The following is a 16,125-nucleotide window of genomic DNA, read 5'->3' as shown; positions in this document are numbered from 1 at the left end:
TCATTTCTCATTATCCCTCGAGTGTAACCACCCCTCCAGTCAGGGTGATATATTCAAAACCATGTTTATTCTTGCTTCCAAGTCTTCACTTACGTTGTTCTTATAGAGAAGGGCCTTGCTCATCTCCTCTAATTCTCCAAACCATGTTATACACCTTCAAACTGAACCCATCCTCCTGGTCTGCTGAAGAATTTCCACTTTTTACTAAGCTTCCCTCTCTTCAAGGTGTTCTTCCTTGGTCCCTGATAGTCCTTATATCCTGCAGTAGCACTCATGTGATTATCTTTTACTCATTGTTATGCCACAAATATATTCAAGAAATGTTTGCTGAATGTCTAGTGTCTACCAGGTGTCTTGCTAGGCACTGAGAATGCCTCATGGAACAAGACAAATGCAGACATTGCCCTTATTTCTTCAAATATTTTCTTTTCCCCCATCCTCCAGCTCCTCTCCTTTGGGGAGCCTACATTCGTGTACATTCCATTGTATGACACTGTCTTACAGCTCACTAATGCTCTATTCATTTTGTTTTCTCAAAAATTTCTGTTTCCTTATTTTGACATCTAACATTCTCTTAGTATTAGTGGTTCATTTTTCACTTCAGAGGTGATAGATTTTATCTGTAGCAGTTAAGATTTAAGGGTGTGTGTGTTTTTCTACATTTCCCATGTCCATCCTTACCATGCCCAATCTTTCCCAAAGCTTCTTGAACATATAGAATGCAATTATAATGACAATTTTAATGTTTCTATTTTAATTCTGTCATCTTTGCTATTTCTGGCACTGTTTCTATAGACTGATTTTTCTCTTCATTATGACTCATAATTTCCTGTTTCTTTCATGACCAGTGAGATATATATATATATAGAGAGAGAGATAGATTATCTATATCTATCTATAATGCCAGGCATTGTGGGTGCTGGATATTTTTGTATCCCTATGAATATTTTTGAGATTTGTTTTGAAATGCAGATAGGATACTTGAAAACAATTTTGTCCTTGGAGGCTTGATTTTAAGCTTTGTTAAGTGGAACCAGTACAGCCTTTAGTATAGAGCTAATTATGTCCCACTGTTGAGTCAATACCATTCTAAGTTCTTTACCCCATGCCCCATGAATTATGTGATTCTGTTTTGATTGGCAGGACCAGGAACAATTCTCAGTAGCTGGGACCAGGTATTGTTTGCTCCTTTTGGGTGATTCTTTCCTTGTCCTTGGTAATTTCTTCTTCCTTTTTTTTTTTTTTTAAATATTATTTATTTGAGAGAGAGAGAGAGTAGGGGTAAATTTATTTATTTGAGAGATAGAGTAGGGGAAGGGCAAAGGTGGGGGGAAGCAACTCCTTGCTGAGTGGGGAGCCCGATGACTGATGATTCGGGTCTCGATCTCAGGACCCTGAGATCATGACCTGAGCTGAAACCAAGATTTAGATGCTCAACCGACTGACCCACCCAGGCACCTCATCCTTGGTAATTTCTTAACATACTTAATCATCATAAAATTCCAGAATTCCAGGGATAAGTAGAAAATCCTATAAGTTTTCAGAGAAAATAAAAAGATTGAAAAGTCATATTCTAAGAATTAGGAATCAGATAAGTTATAGATCACTAATTATTTAAGCATAGGAAAGAAAGAAAAAGGTTTTAGTAGCTCCTGAGCAGGGAAAATATGAATCAATTAACAATCCATTTGTACTCAATGCACAAAATAAAAGAATCAGTATTTGTGTAAGGAGAGATCCCCTAAAATCCCACTCTGTAATTCACAATTCCCTGACTACTGGAGTTGAGAGACTAGAGTCTCCAGCTTCTTCACTTTCCAGAAGAGAGGACTGATTGCTGCCCTGTGTCCCAAAGGAGGCAATTGTGAGCACAAAACAGCATAGAGCTGTTTTGAGTTTTATGCCTCTATCAGGTTATTGACTCATCAGGTTATTAAGACTCACTTCTTAATCAAGAAGTTGCTCTTCCTGTGGAAGAACTCTTTACCTGTTGCTTCCTCATATTATTTTCTGCCTCAGAGGTGGAAAGGAAGACTCAGAATAGGAACTCTGAGTGGAGACAAATCCCAGTGAAAGCTAAATTATGCAAATTTTTCTTCATATGAGGAATTAAAATCCTAAGTAGGTTGCCAGGTTATGAAAGCATTCCTAACCCAAGACATTGCAAATACAATGCACTAAGACAGCATCAAGTCAAAGAAGAAGGGAGTAGGTGGGGAAAATTGGGGGTAGGAGGCTGTCTAGAGAGGGAAAATGGAACATGGAAAGTAACATGAGGAAGCCAGACACACCAAGCGGAAAGTCTTACTATTTTTTTTCACATTTTATTGTTTTATTGCCAGTTGAACTATACACAAATAAGCACTACTGTACAGAATAGATATGTAAAAACAGTTATGTCTTAGTACAGAGTAAAATATTGCTCTTAAACGAAGAGTTCTACCAGTACTACTAAAATCCCCATTGTCTTTCTTTTTCTAATAGAGTCCCTGTAATATGCTCCTCAGTAAAGTAAAATTTCAGATCAGTGACTTCCTTTATTTGAAGTGAAAGATATTGTCAAATGTGAAATAGCCTACATGTTTAAATAAATGAAACAATATATAAAAACACTAGTCTCATCAATTCAGCACAACCATATGGGGAAATCTCTTCAAGAACACCTGTTGAAGAAATATTTTCTTGATTGAAGATCTCAGGTGAAACATAAAACCCCATCGTGGAGTACCAGAGATCGAAAGTAAAACCCTACTTATTGTTAGGATGAGCTGCAGATTATATTAAAGTGTAAGGGTTTACTTTTTTAATGTCAACTGTCTCATCATCACTCTACAGTACATGTAAAGGCACAGATTGATGTATTTTTCTGGCATCTTTCTGACGCACCCTTGCCCTAAATAAATCTGTTTGCCAGGATCTTGTCGCTTAAATTAGCCATCTCAAACTCTTGGTCCTGCCAACACAGGCGATTGTGCCAATGTTCTCAGCATTTACTGGCACACGAGCTGTTGCCTTTTCTTTGGCTTTCTGTGTGTACCTGGGGCCATCATCCTTCCTTCACAAGACAGCAGTCTGGCTTATGTATCCCTGAGACAGACCTCAGGATTGTTTGGACTCATTCTGGTTCTCTCCAGGGTGTGCATCCTGCATGATATATTTTCAGCCACATAATATATTGTTCAGAATTTGTCATGCACATACTTGCAGATTGGCAGAGCCACCTGCCAGAGATGAGAACCTTTTAAGTTGTTGTCAAACGTCATAAAATGTGTTCCATGATTAATTTTGTGGGCACAGATTGGTTTTTGCACAGAGTCCAAAATTTGGGATATGTCACAGTGACTAAATGGCACCGGCATGCTGAATGAATTTGGAATTTGTTTTGTCAAGTGTGGGAGCAGGCACACAGATGGGCTTTGATCCAGTGGTGCTGCTTGGAATTCTCATTATAGCAATGATGTCATTTGTCACGTAGAGTGGGTAGTGGTGCTGCCAAATTGTGGACAAAGCATGGCAAATAACAAAGTACCCAGGCCAAGGAAAAGGACTTATGGTAGCACAGGAAGTTTTCACTACTAGCTGACCTCTACTTACAGGACATAAACATTGTGTCAGGGCTGCCAAAAATATGCTTAGTAGAAATAAGCAGGCAGAGAAGGAAACTTCCAACTGAAAGGGCCCTTTAAAGAGGGCCCATATAGCCGAGGAAATCCTCACTTTACAGAGAAAAATCAAGTAAAACAAACATGCCCTTGCTTTTTACATTAGGCTGTGAAAGAAATCTTTGAGCTATAAGCAAGAGTCATTCTGCAAATCCAACCAAACCCAAGCCAAGGCATTTTGCTTTATAGGAAAAGCTTTGTCTACTCAACAGTTTAGCAACCACATTGGAAAATGGAAAAATATACACACACACAAATAAAACCCCCAAATCTTATAATGGCAAAGAAGTACAGCAATTCTCACCAACTATAAACCAGAATTCTCTACCCGACAGGGCTTTAAAAATACATTCATGATGCAGCTAAAGCAGTGTTTAGAGGGAAATTTATAGCTAAAACGCCTATGTTAAAGGAGGAGAAAGACCACAAATCAATAACTTAAACTTTAAGACACTCAAAAGGAAGAATGAACTAAACCCAGAACAAGTAGAAAGATGGAAAAAATAAAGTTTAGAGCAAGAAATGAAAGAACAAAAACCAATATAGAATAGAAATAAAAACAAGTAAGAAAATCAGTGAAACAAAAACTGGGTTTCTTGAAAAGATCAACGAAGTTGACAAACCTTTAGCTAAACTAACCAGGAAATAATGAAAATTCAAATTATTAAAATTGGAATTACTACCAACCTTACAGAAATAAAAAATATGTTACATATGTATTAAATATAATATATATTAAGTGTAACTATGCATACTATATGTAACTATGTATATATTATATATGACTATATATAATCATACATCTAATTTATATGATTTGTTGATGTATATTGTGTGTGTATGTATATTTAATTTTCTTCATACCAGAGACCCACCATGTAAATTTTAATTCAGAAAGCCTTGAGTATGAAATGAACATTTTCATTTTCTGAAAATTATGAAGGTTTTTGTGATGCACTTTCTTTGTTGGGAACTACTGACCTAGCACATATTAGTCATTCAGAAATAGTGTTGAATTACAATGAAATATTTATGTATCAGTTAATATTAGGTATGGCTTCATAAAAACTTGGAAGTCCAAAGTAATAGTGCATTTAAAGTAAGTAAAGGAAATCCAGAGATAGGTAATTTGGGGCAAGTATGATAGCTCCTCATTTTCATTAGGGATCCTGGCTTCTGTCATTTTGTACCAGCATCCTAGGACATGGCTTTGATCATTAAGTTTACTCATGACTTAAGATGGTTGCAGGAGATTCAGTTATTACATGCGAGTTTCAGGCCAGAAGAAAAGGGTATGTTTTTGCATAAATGTAGCAATCACCTTCCTATTCAAGTCAGCCTCTTTTTTTTTTTTAATTTTTTTTTTTTTTTTGAGAGAGAAAGCACGAGTGGGGGGGAGGGGCAGGGGGGACAAGCAGATTCCCACTGAACAGGGAGCCTGAATGGGGCTCAATCCCAAAACCCTGAGATCATGAGCCGAGTCAAAGTTGGACACTTAACCAACTGAGCTACCCAGGTACCCCAAGATTAGCATCTTTTAAGCAGCTTTCTGGGAAGTCTCACATAATATTTTGACTCAGATGGTTCCAGCTTGCTGTGATGGAAATGGGGAATTAAGTCTTTTATTTTGGTTGCCAAAGGGCCCAGCTATGCAAATTTCTACCCTGTCCCTGGGGAGGAAGAGGGAAATAAATGTGGAGATAATACTCTAGGAGTCTTTGCTATACTTTACCTCAGCTTCTAAAACCTACTTGAAAACTTAGTTCTTAGAGCATTCTAGGTCAATAAATTTATTTTCCCCCATTGAAAAGTTTCAGCCAGTTAACTCAGAAGTATTTACCAGCAAGTGCTATGGAGAGAGGAGAAATGCCAGGTGTGTTCCTACCCTCAAGGAACTCTCAAGTGATTTGGGTGAATGAAACCTATATAAATTAATCAATCTACCAACATCCATTAAAGTTCTATGTTTTATGGTTTGGACCACCACTTTATATTTACATTTTAAACTCAAAAAAGAAAATCATGTTGTGCTCAAACTGACTCAAACCAAAATATTTATTGACATGAACCACATTACTTTATTAACCTAAACTGAATCTGAAAATTAATATTTACTCAATTATAAACCATTCCAAAATGTAAGTATTTTTTAAAACAACAACAACAACAACAAAAACTTTCCAGGATCCATTGATCTTAACACGTCTTATAACTTGCCAGGTATGGACAGAACCTTGCAAAACAACATTAGGATTGTTAACTTCTCAGTCTTGCAGGTGATGTGGTCATCAAATGGCTAGTCAGAAGACAGACACTGACAGTAGTCTTACCACTGACTCAGCAAATTTGTCCTGATTACCCACTGTAGTAAGGCACTGCACTGGGTCCTAGAGATCCCGGAAAGATACTCTGCTCTCAAAGGACACACAGACCCACAGAAGGGAACAGACATATGAGCCATCACAGACACAAAACGGAGATGGAGCTAATTATTGTTATTGTTGCTGCTCCTGTTGCTTCAGTTGCAAGGGTTTTAATAGAGGGCGAAGCGTTGTGCAGTAGAGTGGAGTGAAATGATTTCTCATTGGTAGTGACCAGAGAAAGCTTTAAAGAGCAGTGGTTCTCAACCAGGGGTGATTTTGAAGGCCAGAGAACATTTGGCAATGCCTGGAAGCATTTTTAATTGTCAGATGGTGGTTTGGGGGGTGAGGGCTGCTACCGGCATCTAGAGCATAGAAGCTAGTGATGCTGCTAAACATTTCACCTTGCCCAGGACAACTCCCCACCCCCTCCCACAAAGAAGTATCCAGCACAAAATGCCAAGAGTGCCAAGGTTAATATTGCTTTAGAAATGCTTTATTTCTAATGCTTTAGAAAGGAAACAGTTTTACAGGGATCATTAGAATTTTAACAAGTGGGTAAGTGGGAAATGGGAATGCCAGACAGAGGGCTATGTGAGCAAAGCCATGCAGGAAGAAAATGAATGCCCTGTTTAGGAAGCAAGGAAGGCTTCAGTGGAGTATATGGTGTACACCTTGGGATGGGGAACGTATGGAAGAAACGGAAGCTTAACATTTAAGTTGAGGCAGATTGTGGAGGCTCCCAGATGCTTGGATTTATTCTTTGGGCTACAGTGAGCCACTGAAGGATTTTAAAAATTGAAGAGCTAGAATTAGAACTATAATTTAGACATATAATCTGAGAGACGGGCCATTTGTGTGGCTCAGTTGGTTAAGCATCCGACTCTTGGTTTCAGTTCAGGTGTGATCGTAGGGTTGTGGGATCCAGGTCAGCATGAGTGTCTGCTTAAACTTCTCTCTCCCTCTCCTTCTGCCCCTAGCCCCTCACCCCTACTCTCTGTCTCTCTATCTCAAATAAATAAATCTTGAAAAAAAAACAGAGATATATAATCTGAAGAAGCAGCTTTGATTATTTATTTATTTCTTTTTTTTATTTGACAGACAGAGATCACAAGTAGGCAGAGAGAGAGAGAGAGAGAGGAGGAAGCAGGCTCCCCGCTGAGCAGAGAGCCCGATGCGGGGCTCGATCCCAGGACCTGGGGATCATGACCTGAGCCGAAGGCAGAGGCTTTAACCCACTGAGCCACCCAGGCACCTTAGCAGCTTTGATTATTATAGCAGATACTAAGAAAATTGCTTTGAAGGAAGAGTCATCTTTGTTTGGGTGTTGTCTGTTGTTAAGCATTGATTGGAAAGCACCAGTTACATCAGAGAAGAAAGGAGAAATTGTACAAAATTGGACTAGGTGTTGGTGATGGTGTGGACTGGTGTGGGGTGGGTATTGAGGAGGTGAGGTGGTGCAAGGGAATGAGAACCAGGGACGGGAGGGGGGGTATCACTGAATTTTATACTATGAAGTCCTTCCTTGTGTCCTCCAAATCTCTAGTAATGTTTTCAAACACCACAACATACTCGTATTTGGATTTCTCGTGGAAGAGGACTATATTTGGATTGCCTGGATGTTAGGGGAGAAGGGTGGTGAGCAAGGGGCAGTGTCGACTAGAATTGGGGCGAAGAATTTGGTTGTTTCTGTCATATGTCATTTCACCTCCCACTCCATCCTTCCATGTTCCTAGAGCTGCCCCACAAAGCAGCTCCTGCTCCCAAATACCCCATGCTTCCCTGCTCTTCTTTCTGCTTGGCGTGCTTTTCTTCTCTGTTGAGCACATTTCTGCTTCCTCTCCAAATGCAGTTCGAATGTTCCATTATCTGTGCTGCACTTTACACAAATATCAACATCGTTTGTGTTTACTACGAAAGTGGTTATTTTTGCCAATCAGATAGTGAACCCTTAGGTGAACCTTCTTACCCTTGGGTTCACTGGAAGGACGAGAATGGTATAGTATTCTCCTCTGACTCTCCAGCAGGTAACAAAATATCTGGTATGTTTCCTATGCTCAGTGATCATTCAATGAATGAAGTGGAGCCAAGTCAAGGAGCAGCAGAAATGTTGTAGCTCTGGGCCGACAATGCCTTTGCATGGGTATGTAAAAATTACACTTTTCCTTCTTATCAATATTATGCTTTAAACTTCATTTTCTAGCTTAAATAATTCTTTCCAATAGATCATATTCTACCAGGAATAAAAAAGCCAGAGTATGGCTTTAAGCCTTGAGTGAATGGCCCAGAATCATGTTTCAATACGCTTTTTAGAATGCCTGCATGTTATTAATTTAACATCGACCTGCTTATTAAGATTCCATTATTAAGGAAACAATTGTAAAAATCATTAAGAGCACTTCTACAGATTTTAGCCACTGACTCATCCTGCTAGTTCTCAATTAGCTTGACCTGAACATCCCTCATTCAGAGTATCAGGTAAAATTTTATGTTTTTAATCATTAGTAAGCATTTATCTGATTTTTTAATGTTTTTATTATTGCTATTGATGTGAAGAAGGTTCTATACAGGAACAGCTGCGTATATGGGACAATGCCCAGGGATGGTTTAAAGACCCTTTTCCAAAACATCTTTCCCACACTAGTGGTATGCAATGCCTCTGGTCTCAGCAATTAGTAAGTATTTCCTTTGAGCTAAAGCATGAAGCCTCTAGTCATACCAGCTTCTTTGGGGACAGAGTATAACTTTTGCACATCATATCAAAAACCTGTATTTGGAATGTGAATTTGGAATGGAATTCTGGACCTGGGAGGATGGGGATGTCCCTTTGATTTCCATTGTACCTACAAGATCAAATTCTCTTCTCTCGTAAAGCACTTTGGTGTGAAGATTATCAGCAACCCTTTATTATTGCAGTCATCTGCTGACATTGGGGCACTCCACACTTCTTGAAACTTTAAGCTCTGAGCTCAGCCTCACTCTTTCCAACAATGTATCTGTCATAATCTTGGTGATTTCAATTTCCATATTGATGATCGTTTCAATATTCTGGTCTCTGACTGCCTTGACTTCTTCTTTCTAATGATCTCCTTCTTTCTCAACCTCAGCTACTCATTCCCACAAATGGGTCACTCACTCCTTACTCTAGACCTTGTCCTTGTCAGTAACAGCAGTAACAGCTACCCTTCCATAATCTTTTTTTTTTTTTTTAAGATTTTACTTATTTATTTGAGAGAGTGGAAGAGGCAGCGAGAGAGGGAACCCAAGCAGGGGAAGTGGGAGAGGAAGAAGCAGGCTTCCGGCCAAGCAGGGAGCCCGATGCAGGGCTCAAACCCAGGACCCTGGGATCATGACCTGAGCCAAAGGCAGATGCTTAATGACTGAGCCACCCAGCGCTCCTACACTTCCATAATCGTAAGCATTCCATTCTAGGACCACATCTCATATCTTTTCAGTGCAAATCTCTGGTGCTCTGACTTGAAGATTCTTTGACCAGACAATGGGTTTGTCTTATCTTTTCACTGTCTCTCATACCCCACATGTCCTTACTTACTCTTTATCCTTCCTACATTTTATAGTCTATCCTAATAGTCACTCACTTTACACACCCTTAACTCCCTGGAGCTTCTCTCACTTCTGTGTCTTTCTCTGGCAAAACTCCAGTCCTGGTAATTGGCAACTCTCTTCCTCCTCTGTGCCTGTTTTCTGATTGCTGAATGTAGCTGAAGGAAAATACCCAACTTTACTGCATGGCCTTACTTGAAACTCATGAACCACTAAACTTGATTGGACCCAGCAATTCTCTTTCCCTAATCTAGTAACTCTCATTCATATCTTATGTCTCCTCCAACTTTCAGCCCTTTTCTTCCTTCATCATTCTGAGCTGATGATCTTAATTCCTTTTCATGAAGAAAATGGAAGCAACCAGGGGAGACCTTCCACATATTGCTCCCATCACTTCCACCAACCTACTGGTATCTATAACCATGTCCCATCTTGCATAAGCAACTGTTCACGTTCATAAGGCACAGCTGTTCTTGTGTACTAGGTCCCAAGACCTCACACCTGCTCAAGGAAATTACTCAAGCAGTTTTACTCAAACAGTTTTAGGGAGGCTCTCTTCTTCACTATCAGTTTATTTCCATGAGCATATAAATAATGCTATATTTCTCATAGTAAAATATTCCCCTTGATATCAAGCTTCCTTCCAACTACCTTTCCATTTTTCTTATCATCTCTATAATAAAACTCCCTTAACGACTTGTTCATATCTGTAGTCTCCATGTCTTCTTCCCATGCTCTCCCATGAGCCACTATAATTAGACTTTTATCTACACTGTTCCACCAAAACAGCCCTTGTCAATGTCTCCAATTATTTCCCTTTTGTCAAAGCTAATTGTCAGTTCTCAGTCTTGATCTCACTTGAAACAATTGACTATTCTTTCATTGAAACATCTGCATTTGGCTTCTGGTGTATCAACTCTCAAGTCTTCTCTGAACTCAGTAGACACTTTTTGTCTTCTTTCTTTATTTTTTTAAGTATTTTATTAGATTTTAATTTGTTTATTTAGATAATAAAAATTTTATTTACTTATTTATTTTTAGTAGATCAATTTGAGATTTCTTTAGTTTGAGTTTTCTGTTAGATGGAAGAAAGAAAGAAAGAGAGAGAGAGAGAAAGAGAAAGGGAAAAAAAGAAAGGCAGTTTCAGCTAGTGACGTGTGTCATGGCAAAAAGAAAAAAGCTGTGAAGGGACTGGGGAAGTGCTCCTGAGACAGACTTGTCAGTAAAAGCATGTCTGAAAAGGGGCATTTAACTAAGACCTGAATGATGAAATGAGGCCAGCCATGCAAAATCTAGAAGAACATTTCAGTCAGAGGGTACTACAAACCTAAAAGCACTGAGGCAGGAATGTCTGAAGAACCAAGAAATGCCGAAAGTGTCTGCATGTGTAAGAGGGAAAGGTGGGCAAGGACCAGCCAGATAGTGCTTTGCCAGTTACGGGGAAGGAGTTTGGATTCTACTTTACGCACATGGGGAAATGTCTGGGCAGTTTCAAGATAGAAGTGGCATGATCTGATTTATATGTTTTATACAGAAAACTCTGTCTCCTGAGTGGTGAATAGATTTACATTATTATATTATATTATATTACATTATATTATATCATTATTATTGTTCTTGTTTTTATAATTCCAGGGGACAGAAGCAGAAGCAGGGAGAGCATTTAGAAGCTTTTACAGTGACTGGGCAAGACATTCAGGTCCTTTCCATTACATGGCTCTACCCCCTCTGTCTTCTTAAGTCTTTTCTTGAGTTCAAGGGATTTCTGGAGGAGGAAAATTCATCTTCCTCATCTCCATATCCTCCCACAGGCCCAGCTATGCGCCACTACGCCCTGCTCTCAGGAGGAGACACAGTACATGTTGAGTGAATTATAAGGCTCTTCACATCAAGGCTCAGGAGCGTTTTTTATATATTTGTCTTTCTTATACATTGTATTTTGTTTGTCCCATAATTAAGACTCAAACAATGTGTGCTGGGGGTGGAGTAAGACCTTGCTTCAGACAACTGGTTTACTGAGAAGGGATCCTTGTATAGCCAGAGGCAGTAAGGAGGGTTCCTTACTAGGGTGGAAAGTAGGGAGAAGGCAGAGAAGGTAGAGCATGTTGAAAGAAGGGAGGCGGGTAGGGACACCCAGCTTTGAGCACACCAAGGACAGGTTTGTCCTACTATTTAATTTGGCCTAGGGCTGGCCTGCTTCCACTGATGGTGATATGATTCCTCTGTGTGGGAATGGCTGAAATGGTTTGATCACCATGGGACCATAATCCATCATCCAAATCCTTTATTAAGGAGATCTTGCTGTTTGGCCTTGTACAAAGCCAAGTCTACAGGAATTTGTCATCCAGCATCAAAATGCTCTCTGTCGATACTGATGCTGCAAGTCCCAGCAAACACAAGGACGGCAGGCTGAATTCAGACTTTCTGGCACTCCTTCTTTCCTGGCTGGGACAGATGTCCTCAGGGCTCATCTCAGGCTGGCAGAGAGTTAAGTGCTGGGCTGGGTCTTGGCTGTGCCGCATATGCTGGGCTTGAGTTTGATTCTGTCCCAAAGAGGTCTGTGGACCAGAGGGATAACATTTGGCACCAAGAAAGCAACCCAGGTGTCTGGCTGGTTTTCAGTCTGAAAAGCCTTGTTCTTTTCCTTCAAGTCACTACAACCATTTGAAATCCATCACTCATCACCCAGAAGTTTTAGTGCCTTTGGATTAGTGATATACACCCATAACTGACAATCCACTGGACTCCCATTCTTGGCATCTGAACAGAGCCAACAGGGCTGGTTACAAATTTGTTGTTAATTACCATGTGTAATCACATTACATCCAAGGCTGGAAACACTCTATTGTTATTTTTGATCTGAAATGTATAATTTTTTTTAAAGCATGTCATTTTTGCTTTCTAATTAGGACATGGAGTTTTGGAGTGGCACTGTTGTGTTGTTATTTAGGGATGCTTTTCCTGGGGAGGGAGAAGAGGAAAAGATTTTCCTTTTTCTATCAACAATTGTTGTTATTTCTGCATTAAGAGGATGGAAACTTGGTTCCTCCCTCATCCCCTTCAGACAGAGTCCATGGCTCAAATTCACAAAGGTTGTTGATTTTGACTTTGGTTTGCCCTCCTCTATTTTTCCCCTTTCATGTTACCTAACACAATAGGTAATTTCTTCTAGCCAATACTCCCTAAGGGTGGGGTAAGGAAGAGAGCCTATTTTAGGTTTTTTGTTTGTTTGGTTTTAGTTTAGGGTTTTTTGTTTGTTTGTTTGTTTGTTTTGTTTTGTTTTTTAAAGCTTTGGGTAATCTGCTTCTATATTTACTCAAATAAACCAAGTTGGTGGCACATTCTCCTTTGTCCTTGCATTGGAGTTGAACTTAAAGTTTCAGTGGTGCCAAAATGAATCACATCACTTGCATTCTAGTAACTAATTGCAAAACACCCCAGGGTTGAGCCCAGGAACCTATGGAACGTGGAATGCAGGTGGGTTTCATTGCTGTCATATATTAGCTATGTGCCACCATTTCTTGTATACTGCCCCATCCCCATAGAGAGCTGATGTCCTTTCCTTGTAAGTAAAATGGGGATAGTAAGAAAGACCTAGCTTGCCACATGCCACAGAATTACTGATGATCAAATGAGATCATGGCCATGAAAGTGCTTTATTTCTACAAATGTAGGCTACAGTTATTATCATTTCCTTATTGTTTTTTGTTAGCTAGCTACGTGGTATAGCCTACTTTGTATTTCAAATGTAGGAAGACTGTTGGTCCCAGTTGAGTTGAAAATCCAGTTCCAAGCCCCAAGAAAATGACAGGAAATGAATCAATATAAGGAAAATTTCTTTTGGGTAGTTCATTCAATGATTATGTATGTTATTTATATTCTTTTTGTTGGGATGTGGGTTGGATTTGGCTGAAATAAAAGGCAACATTCTAAGTCTCTTGGTGATCAGGCATTTCCATCCAAATGGCCACCATGCAAAATTTGACTTCTCCTGCTTTTCAACAAATGGAGAACAAGAGGGTGTAATTCATCCTAACGATGTAGCAATAGGTATTCTAGGCATTATCTTCCAAATAGCTGCTTTTATGTGATAAAAATGAGTTTTGAGGGGAAGAGCTTTAAGCCTTTTAGTATATTCTTTGTTTTCTCTGTTTTATCTCTGTGAGGAAGGTGGATAAACCGAGGCATAAAGATGAGCATAAACTCCCCAAAGCCACAGAATTGTTGTCTGAGTTGTGACAGTTCCTCACCTCCTTCTTTTTCATTTACATATTTTAAATGTTTTCTACAAGCTTTACAAAAAATAACTGAATATGTCTATGTTTATAATTTTCACACTGACTTTTAATTTATTTTATTTTTGGTTAGTGTTCACTCGAGGTTTGTGAGGGTTTAAAGCTGCCTGCTAAAAGCTGCTTTCTCTGTCCCCACAGAATATGTAAACCACTTCTGTGGAATCAGAATCTGCTAGTGAAGCCCATCTTCAAGCAGGAAAAAGCAAAAAGAACTATTATTTATTGAGTGTCTGTGCCATGCTGGGTCTCATGGTAGGCTCTTTACACAGGTCATTTTAATTTTTGTGTCAACTCTGCAAATTATATAAAATTATCCTCATTTTACTGAGAGGTCATTGAAGTTAGTGAGTTGCATGGTCAGGATGTAAACACACCTGTGCTATCGGTTCCAGTTTATGGCATTTACATTTTGAAACATTTAATCTTTCAAAAATTATAGTCCTGTCTCCCACATGGACAGACTCCATTGTATTTGATTTTTTTTTTTAAAGGATCCCTTCCATCTGCAAAGTAGGAAAGATTTAGTTATATTTATTTATTTATTTTTATAAATCTTTTTTTTTTAAGATTTTATTTATTTATTTGACAGATAGAAATCACAAGTAGGCAGAGAGGCAGGCAGAGAGAGAGGAGGAAGCAGACTCCCCGCTGAGCAGAGAGCCCAATGCAGGGCTCGATGCCAGGACCCTGGGATCATTACCCGAGTCGAAGGCAGAGGCTTTAGCCCACTGAGCCACCCAGGTGCCCAGATTTAGTTATATTTAAAACATGAATCTTAAAAACTGCTACTACAAATACTTTATTAATAATTTGTAATCAAAATACAAAGAAAAATAAAATATTACTGTTCCTACATATGTCTTGTATGAAGATTTAACAGCTTTCATTATGACTTAAATCAAATACCCCAAACCACATTATACGGTTTTTTATTTTTCCTTTTTTTTTAAAATATTTTATTTATTTATTTGACAGACAGAGATCACAAGTAGGCAGAGAGGCAGGCAGAGAGAGAGGAGGAAACAGGTTCCCTGCTGAGCAGAGAGCCCGATGTGGGGCTAGATCCCAGGACCCTGGGATCACGACCTGAGCGGAAGGCAGAGGCTTTAACCCACTGAGCCACCCAGGTGCCCCCGTTATACGGTTTTTAATAGAGTATGCAAATAGTACCCATAATTGTTCTTTGAATTCAAGGGTTCTCTGGGTAGAAAGATTTCCTGGGGGCTGGGGAGCCATAAGCTTGCATAGTGACCAAGGGGCGCTGAGTAATACAGACTCTCCCATGTTCTACAGCGTTCATCACTGAAGCTGCATCAGTGCTTGTATCTGCCTTTTCACAGGTGGGGAAGTTGTATCATTGTTGCCCAAGGTAAGGCCTAGACAGGTTTTAGAACTCCCATCTAGTTAGTGTTACCTTTTCAGCCAAAACTGAGCCGCTTGAAAATAAAATACCACTTAGAGCACCATGTAATCACCCCCTACTGAAAACTTGCCAATGGTACCCACACCAAAAAGCTAAGGGATAGAAGAACAGATGGACCCTTTTTAATTGTTGTTTTTATATTTACTGGACAAATACTATGTGCCTGTCCTTACAAATGACATTATCTAATTTATATCTCATAATAGCTCTAAAAGGAAGATAAGCTTATCCACATTTTTTTAGACAAGAAGTGCTTAAGTACCTGACCCCAAATCATGGGGAGGCTGAGATTCAAACATAGGTCAGCTTGCTTTTTTTCTACTATATCAATAGCTCCTCTTTGGGGAAACAATTCCCAGAATTTTCTTCACAGAAAAGTTATCAAATATAATAGAACAATTAGTTTTAAAAGGGATATAAAGATAAAAAAATGCTTTTAGAAACCATTTCTAGTCAGTTGTTGGACTTTTTGAAGTTCAGGATTCATATTAGGTAGTCCTTGTACAAATCCATTTGATTTCCTTTGGTCTGCCACTGGCTGGAGTTGCTGGATTCAAGCCTTCACTTACAGTTTAAGGTGTAACTCTGGAATATGGAGTCTTTCACCTCAAACAGCTTAAGATAAACTGAAGAATTAAACATTGGGAAATTTAGTATCATAGAGGGCTAGGTAATTGGACTGGGTCACTTATTAGTTATGTGATATGGGGCAAGTTATTTTCACTTTGCCCCTAGTTTTGTTAGTTGTAAAATGGAGATAACGGTACCAATCTTGTGGCCATTATTGTGGTGAAAATTAAATGTTCAGAGTAGAGTATAGA

Source organism: Enhydra lutris, unplaced genomic scaffold (assembly GCF_002288905.1).
Source record: "Enhydra lutris kenyoni isolate GAN:26980312 unplaced genomic scaffold, ASM228890v2 scaffoldscaffold22, whole genome shotgun sequence".
NCBI classification, from domain to species: domain Eukaryota; kingdom Metazoa; phylum Chordata; class Mammalia; order Carnivora; family Mustelidae; genus Enhydra; species Enhydra lutris.
This window is presented reverse-complemented; position numbering follows the sequence as displayed.